Source organism: Narcine bancroftii, chromosome 4 (genome assembly GCF_036971445.1).
Source record: "Narcine bancroftii isolate sNarBan1 chromosome 4, sNarBan1.hap1, whole genome shotgun sequence".
NCBI lineage: Eukaryota > Metazoa > Chordata > Chondrichthyes > Torpediniformes > Narcinidae > Narcine > Narcine bancroftii.
Genome location: NC_091472.1, coordinates 210,165,504 through 210,186,668, shown reverse-complemented (window position 1 = coordinate 210,186,668; position 21,165 = coordinate 210,165,504). Strand labels below are relative to the sequence as shown.

The 21,165-nt window shown below is 45.5% G+C and overlaps 1 pseudogene; it reads right to left on the bottom strand.

The window, feature by feature from the left end:
• The window catches only part of LOC138761562 (zinc finger protein 420-like), a 162,930-nt pseudogene that overhangs the window by 115,182 nt on the left and 26,583 nt on the right, over positions 1–21,165 (bottom strand).

The following is a 21,165-nucleotide window of genomic DNA, read 5'->3' as shown; positions in this document are numbered from 1 at the left end:
CAAGCCACGCACCTGTGGTGACATGGCCAGCTGCCTATAAAAGGCACAGCTGCAGTCCAATAAAGCCATTGTGGATTACACTCCTGTTGTGTGTGAGTCTTTCAACCTCGAGCTATAACTAGTGGTGGCCCTGTCTGGTCCAAACGTTGTTTTGGACCCAATGTTTAAGGAACAACATACAATCAACGCAATAATGTTGAAGCTCCTGGGCTTCTGGACGTTGCGACCACGGGTGTGGTTCCAGCAGGCCGAGGAATGTTTCGCCATTTGCTGGATCTCTGCAGATGACACGCGCTACTACAATGTGGTCAGCACCCTCGATCAGGACACCACAGTATGCATGGACTTTCTCCAGCAACCCCCAGAGCAAGGAGGCATCAAAGAGGTCTTAACCTGCACTTTTGGGCTCTCGAAGACTGCTGCACCTGGACTGTTTGGGGGACAGGGCCCCTTCTGCCCTCATAAGTGACATGGTCGCTCTCTACGATGGCCACACCTCTTGCCCGCTGTTCCAGCAGATCTTCCTGGAGCAGCTGCCTGCTCATCACAGAGGAAGACTTCAACCCCAGGAGGGTGGCTGCCTGAGCAGACATGCTACAGGCAGCGAAGAGGGATGCCTGCACTCTGCTCAAACAGGTAACAGCACCTCATCAGCAACACTCGGCCAGGAAATCCGCTGACTGATGGACAGTTGAATGTCTGGCACAGCCTCCATAAAGAGGTCACGCTCTGAGCCAAAACGTGCCAGGCATCCAAGGTGCAAACCCACATTAAAGACCCTCCGCAGCTTTTTGAACCAGCATGCCGCCATTTCAGGCACGTGCGCGTAGACATCGTGGGGATCCTACCTGTACCCAGAGGTGCACGATATCTATTTACCATGGTCGACTAGATGGCCAGAGGCAGTGACACTACCTGAAATCTCTGCGGAGATGTGCATGGGCATTACTGAACACCTGGGTGTCATGTTTCGGTGTCCCCAAACATTTCACTTAAGCCTGTGGACCACTTAGCAAATGCTGTAGGGAAGTAACTCCAACACACCACTCACAGGCCAATGGGCTGGTGGAGAGAATCCACAGGCACCTGAAGATGGCCCTGATGGCCCCACTCACTGGGCCAATAAACTCCCTTGGGTCCTGCTAGGCATCCGCAATGCCCCGAAAGAGGATCTTGAGGCATCCTATGTCTGAAACTGACCCACTTGGACGTTAACCAGCCCAAACACAGGGGTAGACCACCAAAAGACAGTGTCCCAAATTGCCAGTTCTGGGGGGAGTAGGGGGGGGGAGGGTTGTCATATACAGTATTGGGAGGTGGCCTGCTCCACAGGCCAATACGGCAAACAGCCATCGAACATGATGATCAGGTGGATGGCATGTGGGATGAGAAACGCACTCCCATAGGCTGCAAGTATAGCAGTCGAATTGACCAATCACCACCAGCAATCCGAGTCCATGAATCCAGGACAGCCAATCAGCAGCCAGACTCGCTCAAGCCACGTCCTGGAGGTGACAAGGCCGGCTGCCTACAAAAGGCAGAGCTGCAGCCCTATAAAGCCAGAGTCGAGTACACTCCCTTGGTGTGCGAATCTCTTACCTTGAGCTATGACCCATTATATCTTGAGCTATAATCATAGCGACTCTGCTATCTGTCGACATTTCATGCCTGAGTCCATCCCCAGGGGGACCGAATAGAAAAAGTGAAGGGCAATTGGGGAGCAGCATATTCCAGGTGGATACTGGAGGGGGGGGGGGGGGTGGAGAGAGAAGCTGAGAAGTGATGGGGAGAGGGCTCAGAAGGGCAGCTCTCTGATGGGAGAAAGAAGTGAAGTGGATGGGGAGCTGAAGGAGAGGAAACGAGGATGGGGGGGTGGGAACAGAAACGAGGTTGATATTGATGCTCTCTCAGTGGAGAGTTCCCGGATGGAACAGAAGGTGCAATGCAAATTGGTGCTGGAGAAATTCGGCAGGACACCCAGTAGTAAGTGAGGCAGTCAACATTGGGACGGGCCCTTCATCAGGAAGGAGAAACAGACAGCTGTTCAAATGGAAGGGAGGGAGAGGCAGTGGTAGCAGCACAGAGTCACTGGTCAGTGGTTGTAGGTGGATTTGGTGGGAGGGGAGAAGAGATAGAAGCTGAGAAACGACAAGAAGAAGGATTCTCTTTGACAGGAGAAGGCAGGGACGTTTGTTCACCGTGTTCCCAATGCTCTGGGGATTCAGATAAAGTGCCCTCACACTCGGTGACTTTCAGTCATGTTCCATGTGACCTTTTTTGTCTACTGCATGGATTTTTTCTGTTCTCCACTTTGACTTCCCCCTTTCTACCTTTTGCTACTGTCTCTATTTTACTTCTGTCATCCTGCAGATGAGGCCACTCCCCTGCCATAGTCGGCTAACCCTCCACAACAGCACTGGCAAACAATCCCACCCTCCGCCCCCCCCTTCGGGACAGTGATCCCAGTCCTGTCCTGGTGCCGACAAATGGGGGATGAGACATGGAGGTGAATGCAGAGAGAGGCCGTCTGAGGAACCCTGGCAAGGGGTTGATGGAATGTAACCGCACTCACTTCCTTGATCAGCATGTTACAGAAGGACAAGGGAGACCCGAGAAGGAGTGGAAGAAAATGAAGATTGTGAGCTTTATGAAAAGGAACAGATCACAGCAGCAAAGGAGTCAGGATAAATGTTCCAAGGGCCATGGTTTTACACTGAGTCAGTTTTGGGAACACCGTCCCGAAACATTGTGGGCCTCTCTGTTAGTGCAGCCCTCATACAGAGGCAATGAACCGGAATGAATCTGGCATTGTCTGTAAGGGCCTTTCCCCGGGTGTCCTGGATTCCTCTCCCTCTCTGAAATGGACTTCGGTTCATTTGGATGTAATTGTGCAGCATGTGTGGAAATGGCTGGAATCAGCACATAGGAATTTCGGTTCCTTCTGTGTCTGATAATAAACTCTCACCGTCATCATGCAATTTGTGTGTGTGTGTGGAATGGTGGGGCGGGGGGGAGGGTTGGGGATGGAGCCTGGTTGTTGGAACAGGTTTTGGACGGGAAAGATCCAGTATTGGGAGGTGGCTGATGTGTCCCATGTATTGTATGTGTGTGGGAGGGGGTCAGGGGCTGCTGGGGCCTTTTTGAAGGGGAGGCTGTTTGTGTTTCTATGGGCTAGGGGACAGTGACTGAATGTGGCTAGCTGTACGAAGGCCTGGAGAGGTTCTGTGGTGCCTGGGTCTGGAGAAATATTTCCCACCCTGCCCTTCCTCTCTTCAGAAGAAGTGTGACCTCACGCACCACTAGACCCAAGGACAGTTTATTCCCCCGCTCCCACCCCCATCACCCTCCCTAACAAACCCACACATGTTGCCAAATCAGCGGATCCTTTTGTAACCCTGCATTTTGCACACAGTTTCAGATTTATTGTCAGACATATATGACGTAGAACAATACAGCACAGAACAGACTCTTCAGTCCTCAAAGTTGTGCTGACCCATAGATGTCAAAAAGATGGTTCCTTTGGTAGGTGTCTCCAGGATAAGAGGGCACAGTGTAAAAACAGAGAGGAGGAAAATTTTCTTAAGCCAGAGAGTTGTGGATTTGTTGAATTTGTTGCCACGTCCAGCTGTGGAACCCAGATCATTGGGGGAGTTTAATGAGGAGATTGGCAGGTATCTAATTAGTCAGGGTATCAAGGGATATGGGGAAAAGGCCAGATCCTGGAACGATGTGAGAACAGTTTATCTCAGGGTGGATTTGCAGAGAAGACTGAATGGCCTACTTCAGTTCCTTTTTCTTGCGATAGATTCCTGTCTTTAAAAAAGTACTAAACCCTCCTTAACCCATAACCCTCTATTTTCCTTACATCCACGTGTTTGTCTAAGAGTCTCTTAAATGGCCGCAATGTTTCAGCCTCTACCATCATCCCCGGCAAGACATTCCAGGCACCCACAAATTACCCCTGATGTCTCCCCTAAACATTTCTCCCTTAACTTTGTTGATATATCTCTGGTATTTCCTGATCCTACCCTGGGAAACAGGCGCTGCCTGTCCACTGTATTTATGCTTCTCATAATCTTGTGGACCTTTATCAAGTCTCCTCTCATCCTTCTATGCTCCAAAGAGAAAAGTCCCAGCTCTGCTACCTTGCCTCATGAGAGCCATTTTCCAATCCAGGCAACATCCTGGTCAATCTCCTCTGCCCCCTCTCCACAGTCTCCATATCCTTCCTATCATGAGGTGACCAGAACTGAACACAATACTTGAAGTGTGCACTTACCAGAGATTTGTAGAGTTGGAACAGGACCCCTTTACTATTATTGAAGCAGAGCATCCCATAGACCTTCTTATCTATCCCATCAACCTTGGCAACGTTGAGGGATGTATGGATTTGAACCCCAAGGTCCCTCTGTTCATCCACACTCTTAAGTAACTGTCCATTAACCCTGGACTTCTGGTTTGTCCATCTGCCACAATCTGCATTCTGTCCATATCCTCTTGTAACCTTCGACAACTTTCACCTCCATGCACAACTCTTCCAACCTTTGTGTCATCCACAAACTTACTGACCCATCCTTCCACCCCTTCATCCCGGTCATTTATATTAAAAAAAATCACCAAGAGCAGGGTTGGACCCTCCACTAGTCACTTTCCTGAAACTACTACTCTCTGCTTTCTTCCTACACAACATTCCACTTGTTACGAGACCAGAGGACCCCAAAACACAGCAGCAGTAGATATGCACCACTTAAGCAAAAGTTGCTTTTAATTATCTTTGAACATGAAAATAGAATCAAACTTTAAATTATCTCTTTTGACTCACTTAACCTACTTAACCCCCTTCTAATTCTAAGTTCAGCAAAATTCTTTGGTTCACAGTCCAATCTGACTGGTTGCAAGCAATGCTTATACTGTGCACAGAAGTTAACATTAATAAAGTCTTTGGTGCATAACAGGTAAATGGTTACCACTCAGATAGGTTCTTGTTGATTTTCAGAGAGAGTTTTTCTTATTCCAGAACAGCCACTCCTTGCTGATGAAACTTGCCCCCTTCAGGGTTCTCCAGGTGATAACCTCATTCTTTCAGGTCACCACACAGTTTCTGTCTGTTTCTGCTATTCCAGGGGAACCTTTGACCAGGCCATTTTCCAAAGCTTGCCAGCTTGTCCCTCAGGCAATCTAATCTCTCTCTCTCTCTCTCTCTCTCTCTCTCTCTCTCTCTCTCTCTCTCTCTCTCTCTCTCTCTCTCTCTCTCCCTCTCTCCCCACCTCAGAGCAAAGCCCGCTTTTTCTCCTGCTCTCTGCCTGCAAAGATCACATAATCTTATGGACAATAAATGCTCTTTTCCAGACAAACCTGCTACAATATATACATGTTATAATGCAGTAACCCAATTTTGAGAGTTTTTTTTAAATACACGATCAATTTTAACATCTTAACAATCTGCTATCACATTTTTTATACCTCTGATATCATTTGCAGATTATATTCTTTAATATTAAATTCCAGTTTAACAGTCTTCTGTTTTTATTCTTCATTTTATTCAAAAACACCAGAAGATTGTGGTCAGTGAATTGGTTCATGAGAGGTACCAAGATATACGTCCACATTCTGCAGAACAAATATGAAAGCCAGCAGTTTTTTTTCAATAGTGGAATAGTCCTTTGATGAACATTAATTTTTTTTGAAAAGTGGGCAACAGGATGGTCAATTTCATTATGTTTTTTGCAATAAAACTGCTGCTCCCTCACTGGCATCCACTGCTAAAGAAAAGGTTTGTCAAAATCAGGAGAATTTAACATAGGACAATGGCATAGCATCTCCTTTAAACTTTCTCAAGCTGCCTGACAATCTTTAGTCCACACAAATTTCTCCCCTTCATAAGTTTGGTTAAAGGAAGAGCAATTTCAGCAAAATTTCTGCAAAACTGCCTATAATAGCCTGCCATTCCTAAAAACCTTCTCACTGCTTTCTTGCCATTAGGAGTAGGAAACCCAGAAATTGCATTTACCTTAGCTTGAATAGGTGGAACTTTGCCATAGCCAAGTGCATGACCCAAGTATGTTACTGTGGCATTTGCAAATTGACTCTTTGCTAAATTAACAGTTAAGTTTGCTTTGGATGATGTTGCAAACGATTTGTCCAATTCCCTTAGATGTTCTTAACATGTGTCACTTTTTGTGACCAAGTCATCAATATAAGGTAGGTTAACCCTTGAATTACCAAATTAATCATCCTTTGAAATGTTGCAGGGGCATTGTTCATGCCAAAAGGTAACACATTATACTTTGTATAAACCGGATGGAGTTACAAAAATATTCTTTCCTTTCTCAGTTAAAGGCACACACCAGTGTGTTCAACAAATCCAACTTAGTGAGAAATTTAGCTTTGCCAATTTTATCAATACAGTCATCTATTGGAATAGGATAAGTATCTGTTTTAGTTACTGAATTAACCTTCCTATAATCCGTACAGAACCACAGTTTCATCTGGTTTCGGTACAAGAATACAAGGAGAACTTCACCTCCTGATCCATGATTTTACTCTTTTGTATGTTTATTCTATATAGATGTTGTCTTATGGGATTTACTTCTCCAAAATCTACATCATGGTAAATCACTGATGTCCTCCTTGGAACATAAGGGAACAAATTTGCGTATTTCAAAAGTAATTCTTTCATCTGCATCTGCTCTTGTAACTTAAGATGGCCCAACTTTTCTACCAAATTTTCAAAAATTGTTGTGTTCGACAGGCGCACAGGAACGATGGTTTCTTTAAGGTTACCCTCACAAGATATTTATGTGACAAACCTGAGTTTCTTCGATCTGGAGTGTTAACATCATTCAGTTTTGATTTAACTATGTACAGTCCAGAAGATTTAGCTCTCAAAGGATTGTCATGTGTTGGAAACAAAATCAAAACTTTACTTCCTGTCTTAAAATTCCTCACCTGAGCTTTCCTGTCAAATAAACACCTAATTTTACCCTGAACCATTTCCAAGTTCTCTTGAGCCAAAGTCCACACTTTTTGTAACGTATCATTTAAATTTAGAAACATAATCCAGCAAATTCAACTGCACATCCTCATTAATCCACTATTCTTTTATCAACATTAAAGGTCCAAATACAATTTCAAAAGGGCTGAAACCTAATGACCCCTGCACAGCCTTATTTGCTCAAATAACAATAAATGAATACCTTCATCCCAATCATTTCCATTCTCCAGTCAATAAACCCTCATCATATTTTTAAGAGTAGAATGAAATCTTTCCAAAGCTCCCTGAGTTTCAGGATGGTACGCAGATTTATTCCCAACTCATAAATTAACTGTTGATCAACCCAGACATCAAGTTGGATCCTTGAACACTCTGAATTTCTTTAGGTAGTCCAAACACTGTGAAAAAATTTTCCAGAGTCTCTGGAAATCTCGACGCTGCACACATAATTGTTAATAAGTACTCGTTACCAGACTTAGTTTTTGGCAGGGGACCTACACAATCTACAATAACCCTAGTGAAAGGTTCCCCCACAACAGGAATAGGTTGTAATTGAGCCACTGGAGGACCTTGGTTAGGTTTCCCCAGAACCTGAGAAGCGTGACATGTCCTGCACCAATTTACAACATCCTTCCTCAAACCAGGCCAGAAAAATTGTCTCAAAATCTTATTCATGGTTTTGTTTACACCAAGATGACCACTCAAAAGGTGTGCTGTGGGCTAGATCTAATATTTCCTTTGGTAATTTCTAGGAAAAACTACATGATGAATTACCTCCCATTCTTCTAAAGCAGGAATATCAAGAGGTCTCCATTTTCTCATCAACACTTCATCTTTTAAGTAATATCTACAAGCCATTTCTTTAATCACCTGTTCAGTTACTGCTTTCTCCCTTAGACAACCAGACCTGCATCAGTTTTCTGTTGCTGAATTTGTCAAGGAAACTTGACAAAGAGAAATCCTTACTCTCACAATGACTCTACTCTTTCAAAAGTATTTCAGAAGTACTGGCAAGGGGGTGTGGCAAGATGGCGTAGAAGAAAGACATGTGTTCCACCTTTGCCAGGCTGGATTATTAAATAACTGATTTTAAAAAAGTATAAAAATTGTTAAAAATAATATTTACAGTTTTTTGAATAACAGTGATTCATCATGGCTATCAATGTGAAGAAATCTAAAACTCAACTTCAGAAGAAATTAACATATAAAAGTATAGACGATCTGAGGCCTTCCTGCACAGCTGAATCCACAGTCATTGTTGGGAGTCTCCAAACCTCAGAGGACTCCTGCCCATTCAAGCTTGACCTTGACGCCGATCCTGCAGTTACACGATGGCACCGGCACTTCGGTGAGTTCGGTCATAGCCAACCGACAAAGGGGCCCGTGACCCCGCAACATTGTTGGGTGGCCTGGGGGTGCACAGTATTGCATCGCAGGATGCTCCTGCGCATTTGGCGGTTTTACCAGGCATGCGCGTAGCATCCTGGGTCTGTGATCTTTTGGAAAAAGTATGGGCTGTGGGGGAGCCTGAGCGCCAGTGCCCTGACAAAGTCAGGGTGCCGTCGTCGGGTGTCCAAAGGACACAGTCAAAGGACCTATGGTGACTGAAGGAGAAGAGGAACTTACCTTATTGGAATTTGCCCAGGAGGAGGAGCCTGCAGTTCAAGAAGGTAGACCTCAAGAAGTGGCTATGGAATCTGGATTGTCAAAATCAGGTGGAACACAATAAAGAAAAAGTGGAAAAAGTAGAAGGTTCTTTTGTAGATTGGGGGATTCAAAGAAGGGATTTATAGATGAAGATTGATTCATTGGAAAATCAAAGCTGGAGAAATAATGTGAAAATAGTTGGTCTTCCAGAGGACTTTCACAGTTCTGATCCAATAAAAAAATTTGGATCCCATAGATACTGGGAAAAGAGCTTTATCCTGAAGGTTTGGAAATAGAGCGTAGAGGAAAAAGCCACTTCCAGGACAAACACCGAGGACAGTATTGATTCGTTGTTTGAAATATCAAGACAGAGAAATGGTGGTGCAGAGAAACTGTCCCTTTCAATTTCCTTGTTTTGTCTTTCAGCTTCCTCTGCCTCATATTTCCTCTGTTTCTCTGCCTCTTCTTTGCCTTTCAGTTTGGTCTGCCTCATATTGTCTGTGTAACTCAAATTTACGTTTCTCTCTTCCCTGTTCCACCCTCAATTTCTCCAATTCCAATTGCAATTCAAAAGATCTATCCTCTGGAAAATTTTCTAAGTCTTCATCAACAAATTTTCCCTCACCTATATAATATTTCACTATAATCCTCTGTATTTGTATTTTCCTCATCCAATGCTTAACTTCAGTCAGTTTTAATGCCTTAGAAATAACTATCAGTTCTTCTTTTCTCTTACTATGTTGGTGATGGTTGAGACAAAAATGTTTCAACCTCCATTACTGCTGTTTTTCCACACACAAGCTTTAAAGTAACTTGGAAAAAAAGCCCAATTAACTAATAAATCACATGAACTCCAATTTTCAAATCCTGAATAGACGAGTTCCCATAAAATGTTAGAATTCCAGAGGACTCCAAAACCCAGCAGCAACAGATATGCACCACGACAAAGGGTTATTTAAACAAAAGTTGCTTTAATGATCTTTGAACATGAAAATTGTATCAAACTTTAAATTATTTCTATTGACTTACTTAACCTACTTAACCCCCCCCCCTTCTAATTCTAAGTGCAGGTGTGTGTAATGTGTGTGTGTGTAATGTGTGTGTAAGTTCAGCAAAGTTCCTTGGTTCACAGTCCAATCTCACTGGTTGCAGGCAATGCTTATACTGTGCACAGAAGTTAACATTCATAAAGTTCACCAGGCTTTGGTGCTTATTAGGTAAATGGTTACCACTCAGAAGGGTTCTTGTTGGTTTTCAGAGAGAGAGTTTTTCTTTTTTCAGGTCACCACAGAGTGCCTTTCTGTTTCACCTATTCCAAGTGAAACACCGGACAGCCAGTCGTCTCCTTTGACCAGGCCGCCTTCCAAAGCTTGCCAGCTTGTCCCTCTGGAACCGATGTCTGTGTCTCAGATCTCTCTCACTCCCTCCAACTCTGACAGCAAGGCCTCTTGCCTGCAAAGATCACATGACCTTCCTGACAGTAAATGCTCTTTTTCCAGACAAAGCTGTCCTGCATGTTACATTTGTTGCCCTTTTACCAATAACAGTCCATTATTGAAGTCTCTGAGCACTCTTGCAAAAGCTCCTGCAAAAATTCTGTTTTAAAGTGTTTGTGTGTGACCTGCTCTAACAAACCTTTCCCAATTTATCTCCCAAATGCCTCTATAAACTCTGTCACACTCTGATCCCATGCCTCATGACTTTCTGGATGAATCTCTCATGGGGGACCTTGCCAAATGCTTTGCTAAAATCAATGTAGACCAAATCTACCATCCTACCCTCATCAATTTTCTTTTGTTACCTCCTCAAATACTCAATTAGACTCACGAAGCAAGACCTTCCCTTCACAGAGACATTCTGACTGCCCTTGAGTAGACTGTATTTCTCAAAATGCTCATCGATCATATCCTTCTCTCCATCACTTTGCCCACCACGGATGTAGTCTCACTGTTCATAATTCCCAGGATTCTCCACAGTACCTTTTTTAAACAGGGGACTTAATTTACTGTTCTCCAATCCTCTGGCACCTCCTCTGCGGCCAAAGGGGATTCAAAGGCCACAGCTACTGCCCCAGCTATCTCTCTTCTCACTTCCCACAGCAGCCTGGGGTAAATTGTGTCCGGTCCCGGGGACTTATCAATTTTAAGAAGATCCAACACTTCTTCCCTGCTGCCATCAGATCCCTGAATAACCAGTAATTTTCTGAGCCAATGACAGTGTCTCACTTCCCGCATGCTATTATTATTTTCATAGAGTGACGTCGTGAGATGGTACAAAATGAAGGTACAACTATGATCCTTCCGAAAAGCACTGAATTTCATGACTTGTTCATGGCAATAAATTCTAATTCTGGTTCCCACTTCCCTAATCCCACGTTGTTCAGCACATAGGCCTGTTCCATTTCACCCACCATGAATACTGATGCAAAGTATTCATTTGGGATCTCCCCAACTTCCTCCACCTCCAGGCACATGATGCCTCCTTTATCCTTTAGTGGCCCCTCTTTCATTCTTGTCATTTTTCTGTTCTTCACATACGCATAGAACACCTTGGGGTTCTCCTTAATCCTGCATGTCCAAGGGCTTCTCATGCCCCTTGCAAGCTCTCCCAACTCCTTTTATAAGCTCCTTATTGGCTACCATATACTTCTCATGACCCGTCCTGTTTCCTATATTTAATGTCTGCCTCCTTCTTCCTCTTGACTTGTTGCCTGACCTGTTTCATCAGCCACGGTTCCCTTTTCCTGACCATCTTTTCCTTGTCCCATTCAGACAAACTCGTCATGAGCCCAGCACATAACTTCCTCCACATGACATCTGTGGTTTCACCCTTAAACCCCTGTTTCCAATTTATTCTCACCAGTTCCTGCCTCATCTCTTCATAATTAGCTCTTCCCCAGGTTCAGCACTTTCCCAGTTTCACTGTTTTCATCCTTTTCCATAACTATGTTGAAGCTAAGGGAGTTGTGGTCACTCTCACCAAAATGCTCCCCACTGAGAGGTCTGCCACTTGACCAGGTTCATCCCCTGAACCAGATCCAGTCTGGCCTCTCCTCTAGTCGGCTGGTCCACATACTGTGTCAGGATCCTTCTTGTACACACCTGACAAATTCAGCCCCATCTATCCCTCTTCCAGTCAGTAGGTGCCAGTCATTATTAGGGAAGTTGAAATCACCCATAACTACAACCCTGTATTTCCCACACCATTTCAAAATCTGCCTGCTTATCTGCTCCTCGATATCCCGAGGGCTATTTGGGGTCTATGGATGACTCCCAGCACAGTGACAGCTCCTTTCCTATTTCTGACTTCCACACACCGACTCAGTGGACACACCCTCTGCAGCCTCCTCCCGTTTTCTCACCATGATACTATCCCTGACCAATAATGCAACTCCCCCCATTGCTATTCTTTTTAAAAACACCTAAACCCCGGTCCCTGCATCAGCTGATCCTGCCCTTCCTCCAGCCACATTTCAGTAATGGCCACAACATCGTAGATCCACGTACTGATCCATGTTCCAAGCTCATCCCCTTTATTCCTAATTCTCCTAGCATTGAAATAGACACATTTCAACCCCTCTAACTGGCTGCCTTTATGTTTTGTCCCTGTCTGTCCTTCCTCAACAACTCAAGAGCACATAGCTTCATACTTTTGCCCTTCTACCCTAATCTCTACCCTTTCCCCCAGCTGGCTCCCGATGAGGCCAGCTCACATGTCCACCTCTCTCTCACTCCTCCTACCCAGTCAACCCCGAATGGCTGTGCAAAACGTAAACTGTACACAGCGTAAAACATGTCAACAAACAAAGAACTGTAAACAACGAATGTAAACAGACCAACTGCAATATGGGGAGAGCAAAGAAAATCAATAAAATGCACCAGTAAGAATCCGTAAACGAGTCCCTGATGGAGTTGGTTGTTGAGGAGTCTGATGGGGGAGGGGGTAGCAGCTGTACCTGAATCTGGTGGTGCGAATCTTGTGCCACCGACACCCCTTTCCTGGTGGCAGCAGCGAGAACAGAGCATATGCACTATAAGGACCTGTCAGTCCTTTTGAGATTCATATGAGAATAAACTTGAACAATTTGACCCCGGATTTAACTCGGGTAAACGGACGGGCAGCGTTTCAGGCCAGGAACCTTTCCTGAGTCTGAGGGACAGGGGAAGAGAGCAAGTAGGGAAAGGGCTGGGGAGGGGAAATTTTTGTGAATGGGGTGTCCTGGAAGTGGGAAACCCCAGCTCTGCTGACACATTTCCTGGGGTTACAAGACGTCTGAGCCACTGGGCCCTCCCGGAAAACTGGAGTTCTCTGCTTTCTCCCAAACATTCTGTCCAGATCCTCCCCAGATTCCCATTTGGAAGTCGGTTTAGATCCGGAAGATAAAACAAGAAATAAACTCCGCAAAGTGATCATGACTTATTTATTAACCACAGGAAAACATTTAACAAAAAGCAGAGCAACAAGCCTTTGGCCCTTCAGCCCATCGGGACGACTTGAACACTGGCTGAAAAGTGCGGGTGGGGACAAGGACAGGGATGCTGGTGCCTTTGCATAGATAGCTCTGATGGCAGGAGTTCAATCACTCTGGGAGCCGGGGGAGGTCCAGGTGGTGGGGGGAGGGGTGGGGAAGAATGAAGCACCGTACACTAACATCTCCAACTGCAAAGCCGAACCTCGCTGAGCGGGTCACACAAAGATCGAGTCACTTGGGTCAAACAGGACAATCTGCAGATGCTGTGGTCGAGTGCAGGACCACAAGAGTATGGGAGAAACTCAGCAGATCACGCAGCATACACAGGAAGTAAAAGGCAGTGGACGGTTGGGGACTGAGTCCTTCCTCAGTAGTGCTTGTTACGAGTCCAGAGGACACCAAAATCCAGCGATAATAGATATTCACCAAGACAAATGGTTATTTAAATAAAGGTTGCTTTTAATTATCTTTAAACATAAAAACAGGATCAAACTTTAACTTATTACTATTAACCCTCTTTTAATTCTAAGTGCACGTGAATGTAATGTGTATATGTTCAGGAAAATTCTTTGATTCACAGTCCAATCTGACTTCTCACTCCTCCAAGTTCACTGGTATCAGGTAATTCTTATAATGTGCACAGAATTTAACATTTATGAATTTTCACCAGGCTCTGGTGTTTACAGGTAAATGGTTACCGCTCAGGAAGGTTCTTGTTGGTTTTCAGAGAGAGATTTGTTGCTCGTTGGACACACACAAACTGATTCCTTCCAATCAGTCACTTCAGTGTCTTGCCGAAGAAACTTGCCCCATTAGGGTTTTCCAAATGATCACCTCTTCTTCCAGGTCATCACAGAGTTCCTCTTGTTTCTCTTATTTCAGGAGAAACACTTTAACCAGCCCTTTCCTCTTGTATGGATCACAAACATTTTCAACAGGCTGAACTCAGAACTCACAACCTGTCTTCAAAATGGGGTTTTAACAAGCTGCCAGCTTGTCATGTTGCTTTCTCCAACAGCCACTGCAGAACTGTTGAACTGATTTCTCCCCCTTTCTCTCAAAGAGAAATCCTCTTTGTTTTTTTCCTCTCTCCCTGCTTTTAAAACCACATGACCCCTCAGAACAGCAAACTGCAACCAGACGAATGGCCGGCACCAGAATCAGTTCCTGCCTGGGCATCTGTTGCTTTAAAGACAATCATCCATTTTCTCCTCACCATCAGTCTAGTTAACACCTACTTGTGAAGACTACACCAGCATTCTTCAAAGTGTCTGTAAAGTCACTGTGGACATGAAGTCCCTGTTTATGCACAGCTCTTACATTTCAAATGAGATCTCTTTTGTGAAATGTCTGTTTGTGAAGAGACCTACACGAAATCCCCACAATCTATCTCCTTTAAAAACATTTTTATATATAATATAGAATAATAATATAATCTCTAACACTCTCCCCCTACAAAGGAATTTTAACTCATGATTTAAAATTCTGTTAGAACTAAACTGACTTTAAAATCACTAAAGAGATAACAATACACAATATAAAACATGTTACAGCAACGTAACCCAATGTTGAGAGTATTTCTATACATGATCAATTTTAACATCTTGACAAACAATCTGCTATCACATTAATTGTCCCTCTGGTATGATTAATTTTCAGATTATATTCTTGCAATATTAAACTCCAGTTTAACAATCTTCTGTTTTTATTCCTCATTTTATTCAAAAACACCAGAGGTTTGTGGTCAGTAAATATCATAATTGGTTCATGAGAGGTACCGAGATATACAACAAATCTCTGCAGAGGTCCTTTGATGAACATCACATTTTTTGAAAAGTAGGCAACTGGATGGTCAATTTCATTATGTTTTTGTAACAAAACTGCACCTGCTGCCCCCTCACTGGCATCCTCTGCTAAAGAAAATGGTCTGTCACAATCAGGAGAATTTAAGACAGGACAATCGCATACCATCTTTAAATTTTCTAAAGCTGTCTGACAAACTTTAGACCACACAAATTTCTCCATTTTCTTTAAAAGATTGGTTAAAGGAAGAGCAACCTCAGCAAAATTTCCTACCATATCCTGCCATTCCTAAAAACCTTCTCACTGGTTTCTTGCCATTGGGAATAGGAAACTCAGAAATTACATGCACTTTAGCTTGAATAGGTGCAACTTTGCCATGGCCAAGAACATGAACTAAGTATGTCACACTAGCATGTCCAAATTCACTTTTAGTTAAAGTGACAGTTAAGTTTGTGTTGAATAATCTTGCAAACAATTTGTCCATTTCTCTCAGATATTCTTCCCATGTGTCATTTTTTTGTGACCAAGTCATCTATATAAGCATCTGTATGTGTTAACCCTTGGATAACCAAATTAATCATCTTTTGGAATGTGGTAGGGCATTTTTCATGCCATAAGGTAACACATTATATTCATATAAACTGGATGGTGTCACAAATCCTTCCTCTCTTAGATAGAACCCTTCAACAAATCCACTTTCCCTGGTGTTAAAGTTTTCTTGCTGTTGGTCGAAGTTTGAGTGAGTTATCTTGTTTAATGTGTGGGTGAGGGGATTGGCAGAGACACGGGCTTGGATATATAGTTATAATGAATATATGTAAATTTGAATGTGAACTCCCACTGTTGGCAGGACACTGTATATGGCTGGACAAGCTTGTGGGAAAATATAAATAATGTCGCTACAACAGAGAGACACACCACTGAACTTGGTGGGATTTCCACTAGAACTGTTTATTTGAATTTCGTGTGCGCCCCTTTAAAGCCAACAGGAGTTCGGTGGTGACATAATCACGTTGCCTGGGGTGCAAGCTGTGGCCTAAGCCACGAGGCAATGAGCAAGTGGGGCTGGTTCGCTCACAGAGATGTGCGCCACCACAATAAAATATTTTTAAAATTTAGCTTTCCCAATTTTATCAATACAATCATCAATTCTAGGAATAGAATAAGCATCTGTTTTAGCTACTGAATTAACCTTCCTATAATCCATACAGAACCTAACAGTTCCATCTGGTTTCAGTACAAGAATACAAGGCAAACTCCAATTTTGAGTTCGAAGATCTAATAATATCATTTCTCAACATATATTCCACCTCCTGATCCATGATTTTACTCTTTTGAATGTTTATTCTATATGGGTGGTGTTTTATGGGATTTGCTTCTCCAACATCCACATCATGGTAAAACTGATGTCCTTTTTGGAACTTCAGGGAACAAATTTGTGTATTTCAAAAGTACTTCTATCAACTGCATCTGCTCTTGTAACTTAGGATGGCCTAACTTTTCCAAAATTGTTGAGTTAGACAGGTGTATAGGAAACATGGTTTCTTTAGGGTTACCCTCACAAGATTCTGTTTCCATAATCTTATGATCCACCACTTCCTCCACTCTGTCAACAGCCAATACCTCTGATACAGATTGCTCTCCACTACCTAATAGCCAAGAAAATTTTGCAAGAATTGTGCTAAAGAAAATTTGGATGGGATGATACTATACCAGAATCCATCGCACAAAATTGAATAAATTCGATTAAGAATCTTAAAATGTTAGAAAGTTTTGAAGTCAACAAATGTTTTAAACCTACTGACCTTGGAATTGCCACATTTGTTCAGTTACACCACTTTGCTGATACAAAGCGATGGTGGTTTTGTTACTGTCGGTTATTTAGTACCACAAAATAACCAAGAGCGAGTACATTGTGGATTTGTAATGGGAAAAACCAGAGTGGCTCCATTAAAGCCAGTTGGAATTAACTGCCGCGACTATGGTGAGCAAAATGGACACTATGTTATGAAGAGAATTACAGATGGAGTTAGCAGACTCTTAAGTTTGGGGCTGATAGTACATCAGTGCTTCAATACATTAATAAGAAAACTACAAGGTTTCGTACCTTTGTTACCGACAGAGTGAATTAAATTGAAAAGGTTTCACATGCTAATCAATGGAGATATGATAAAACAGTGGATAATCCATCTGATACAGCTTGACGAGGATCAAATGTTTAATCCTTTCTGAAAAGAACCAACACATGGGTGTCCAATCCTCAATTTCTTTCGCGATCTCAAGAACAGTGGCCTCAAAATCTATAAGAGTTAAAGGAAATTCCAATGGAGGATCCTGAAATCCAAAACACGAATGTAAATACTATTCAAATATCTAATGAAAATGATCCAATCAACTAATTATTGTGCTATCACTTCATGGTTTCATTTGAAAAAGACATGGATTAAAAACTATGCTTCTAAATCATATCAAGAAAGAGAATCTGACGACTCGAAAGAGCCGTTACCTAACAATTGATGAGTTGGTGAATGCTGAATTGGAGATAATTAGTTTTTGTCAGAAAAAGGCATTTGATAACGAGATATCAAAATTGAAGAAGTATTTGAATGTTACAAAAACAAATGAAGTTGAATCCTGTTGTGGTAAATGATGCATCAAGAGTAGGAGGCAGATTGGTAAAAGCAATAATGTCAGAAGTGAAACTAGTGGCAGCTACACTGCAACTGAAAGAACACACAACCAGACGGTTGAGCTCAGTGAGCAGAACTGATTTATTTGCTGCTGGGCTGGACTTGTACTCCCAGCCTAGACCTGCCTGAGAACCGCACTTGGGGGGGGGGGGGGGGCGCTGATGTCACCCAGGTGTCATGTGATCCCCCAGGTGTCATGTGATCCCCCAGCACGGGTTTCTCAGCTCTGTGCTGAGAAGAAGGGGAAACCCCCACCGTGTGGATTACAAGCAGGGTCAGTTTGCCTGCCTAGAGGTGTGCCACCACTTAGCCCACCCCCCAGAACCGGCGCCAATGTCCTTTTTAGCTGTGCGGCCTCACTTCTTGGGCTGGGCCACAATCACTGGTACTGTGGGATCAAGGTGCACTGGCTACAGCCTGTCCACAGTAAACAGTTCCCGCCTGCCACCAATGTCCAGTGTGAACGTAGACCCTGAATGCTGGACAATTTTGTACGGCCCCTCGTAAGGTCTCTGCAGAGGTGCTGCAGGCGGGCCCCACCGAATAAAAATGTACCCTGTGGCAAGCAGCTTGCTGGGATGTGAGATGGCTGTGTGCCATGTCTGGGTGGCGGTGGGGGTGCAAAGAAGTCCAAGCGGGCCCAGAAGTGGGGAAGCAGCTTGTGCGGCGAGCGCTGGGGGTTGTGAGGCGTGTTGATGAACTCACCAGGAAGAGCCAGCGGTGTGTTGTAGACCAGCTCAGCTGATGATGCCTGCAGATCCTCCTTGGGCATGGAGCGGATGCCCAGGAGCACCCAAGGCAGTTTGTCCACCCAGTCGGGACCAGTGAGGCAGGCCATAAGTGCTGACTTAAGGTGGCGATGCAGATGCTTCACCAGCCCATTGGCCTGCGGGTGATAGGCCATGGTGCGGTGTAGCTTGATCCCCAACCTGTTGGTGAGCTGTGCCCAGAGCACAGAGGTGAACTGGCGCACCAATCACTGGTGAGATAATTCGTAACGCCGAATTGGGCAACCCAACCATGCAACAGCACTCGGGAGCAGGAGGCCGTGGAGGCGTTCACCATTGGGATCGCCTCAGGCCAACGAGTTGTGCGGTCCACCACTGTGAACAGGTAATGGCTGCCCTGCAAAACAGGTAAGGGCCCATCTATGTCCACGTGAATGTGGCTGAACCATTCCCGGATGTGCTCGAACTCTTGCACGGGTGCCCTGGTGTGCCTATGTACCTTGGACATTTGGCAGTTGGTGCATGTCTGGCCCAGCCCACTATCTGCTTCCCCAGCCCATGCCAGATGAACCACTCTGCCACCATCCGGACCATGGACCTATACTCCCAGCCAATGGACGGATGCGAAAGGTCGTGGATGTAATGGAAGACTTGCCTGCACCACTGCTGGCCGCGGGGTGCCCATGGAGACATCGCATAGGACGGTGCTTCCGCCGCTTGGAGTCGGGAGGTCTCAGAACCACATGCCAGTGATGGCAGTCCTGAAGGCTCGCGTCTCCTCATCAGAATTCAGGTCTCAGGCGAGCTGGTCGAAGTCGAGGCTGGGTGTCAGCGTGCAGATGGCCAGTTGTCCTTCCCTGCCTTGTACCGAATGTTGGTGGTAAACTCCAACACGAAGGAGAGGTGACACTACTGGTGGGCCGACCAGGTGTCCTTCGCCATCGTGAGCGCCTGGGTGAGGGGTTTGTGGTCAGTGACAATGGTAAAAGTCCTCCCCTCCAAGAAATAGTGGAAATGCCGCACCGCCAGGTACATGCCCAGTAACTCACAGTCAAAAGTGCTATACTCGCGCTCTGGTGGGTGGAGAAGCCAACTGAAGAATGCCAGCGGCTTCCATTGTCCATTCACCTACTGCTTGAGAATGGCGCCGACGGCTGTGGCAGCGGCATCGACAGAGAGTGCCATATGCGAGCATGGTAGCCTTCGCGAGGGCCTCGAATAAACTGCAGGTCTCTGGGGTCCAGGTAAGTGCTTTGTGCTTGGCTGCAATGAGGGCAAATAGCGGCTGCACGATGCGCACATCTCCCGGGATGAATCGGTTGTAGAGGTTGACCATACCCACAAACTCCTGGAGGCCTTTGAGATTGTTCGGACATGGGAACTCCTTGATAGCGGTGACCTTTGTAGCGGCACGCGTGGCTCCCTCGGCCATGATGGTATGGCCCAGGAACTGCATGGACTTTTTCCCAAACTGGCATTTGGCTGGGTTGATGGTGAGGCCGAAGTCAGCCAGCCGGGAGAAGAGGGTGCGCAGGTGGGCCTTGTGTTGTGCCCGATCCCTGCTGGCAATGAGGATGTTGTCTAAGCAAAATGAAGACGAAATCCAGGTCCCTGCCCACTGAATCCATGAGGCGCTGGAAGCTCTGAGCGGCATTCTTGAGCCCGAATGGCATGCAAAGGAATTCGAACAGGCCGAAGGTGGTGATGATGGCCACCTTGGGTATGTCCTCAGGGTGCACTGGGATTTGGTGATACCCGCGCACCCAGTCAACCTTGGAGAAAATCCTCGCACCATGCAGGTTGGCCGTAAAGTCCCAGATGTGAGGGATGGGTTAACAGTCAGGAACTGTCGCCTTGTTGAGCCGTTAATAGTCTCCGCAGGGGTGCCAGCTGCCGGACGCTTTTGGAACCAGGTGGAGTGGCGAGGCCCATGGGCTCCAACAGATGCGAAAACTCCTCCTTCGCCACCTGGAGCTTGTCAGGCGGGAGCCGGCATGCTTTGACATGAACCGATGGGCCTTAGGTGGGGATGTGGTGGAGCACGCTGTGGCACGATGAGGCAGTGAAGAACTGTGGCTTGAGGAGGGCCGGAAACTCATCCAGGATTCGCTGGAACTCATTTCTTGATGATTGTGGCCATCTGCGAATGCTCTGTGCGGAAGGTGTTGAGGCGAACGGCATGGAAAGTACCGGCATCCAGGTGTCTACCCTGAATGTCCACCAGAAGCCCATGGGGGAGGAGGAAGTTTGCACCCAGGATGGCAGTCGGAAGGGACGAGACGGTGAACCTCCACAAGAACTTTCGTCGGCAAATCTGGAAGTGGACTGTCTTGTCTCCATACATCTGGATCTCTGTTGCGTTAACCACATGGAAGGGAGGTCCTCAAGGTCAGTTCCTGGACTCAATGGCCGTGGTTGGGATGATGCTGATCTGGGCCACAGTGTCGACGAGGATCCGCCAGCTGCTGACTGAGTCCCGCAGGTAGAGGAGGCTGTGTCCTTGGCTACCCGCTGCAGCCATTAACAGCGGCCGGCCTGGTTGTTTCCCTGGAACTAGCAGGGCTGACGATACTTGCGAGCCTTGGCTCCCCAGTGCTGATGGTAGAAGCAGAGGCCTGGAGTGGATGCCGTGCCCCTGGTTATGCTCTTCGTGGCCCCTGTAGGGGCCAGATGCTCTACCGCTGTACTAGGGGTGGGCTTGGCATGGTCATGCTCGTGTCTCGTGACCCGCTGCTCTGCCAAGCCCTCTGGCAATCGCTCGAGCCATAGCTCTTCGGCCTTGTAGCGACCTTCCTCTGGTTGGTTAAACTCCTCTTGGGCCAGTAACGGCTG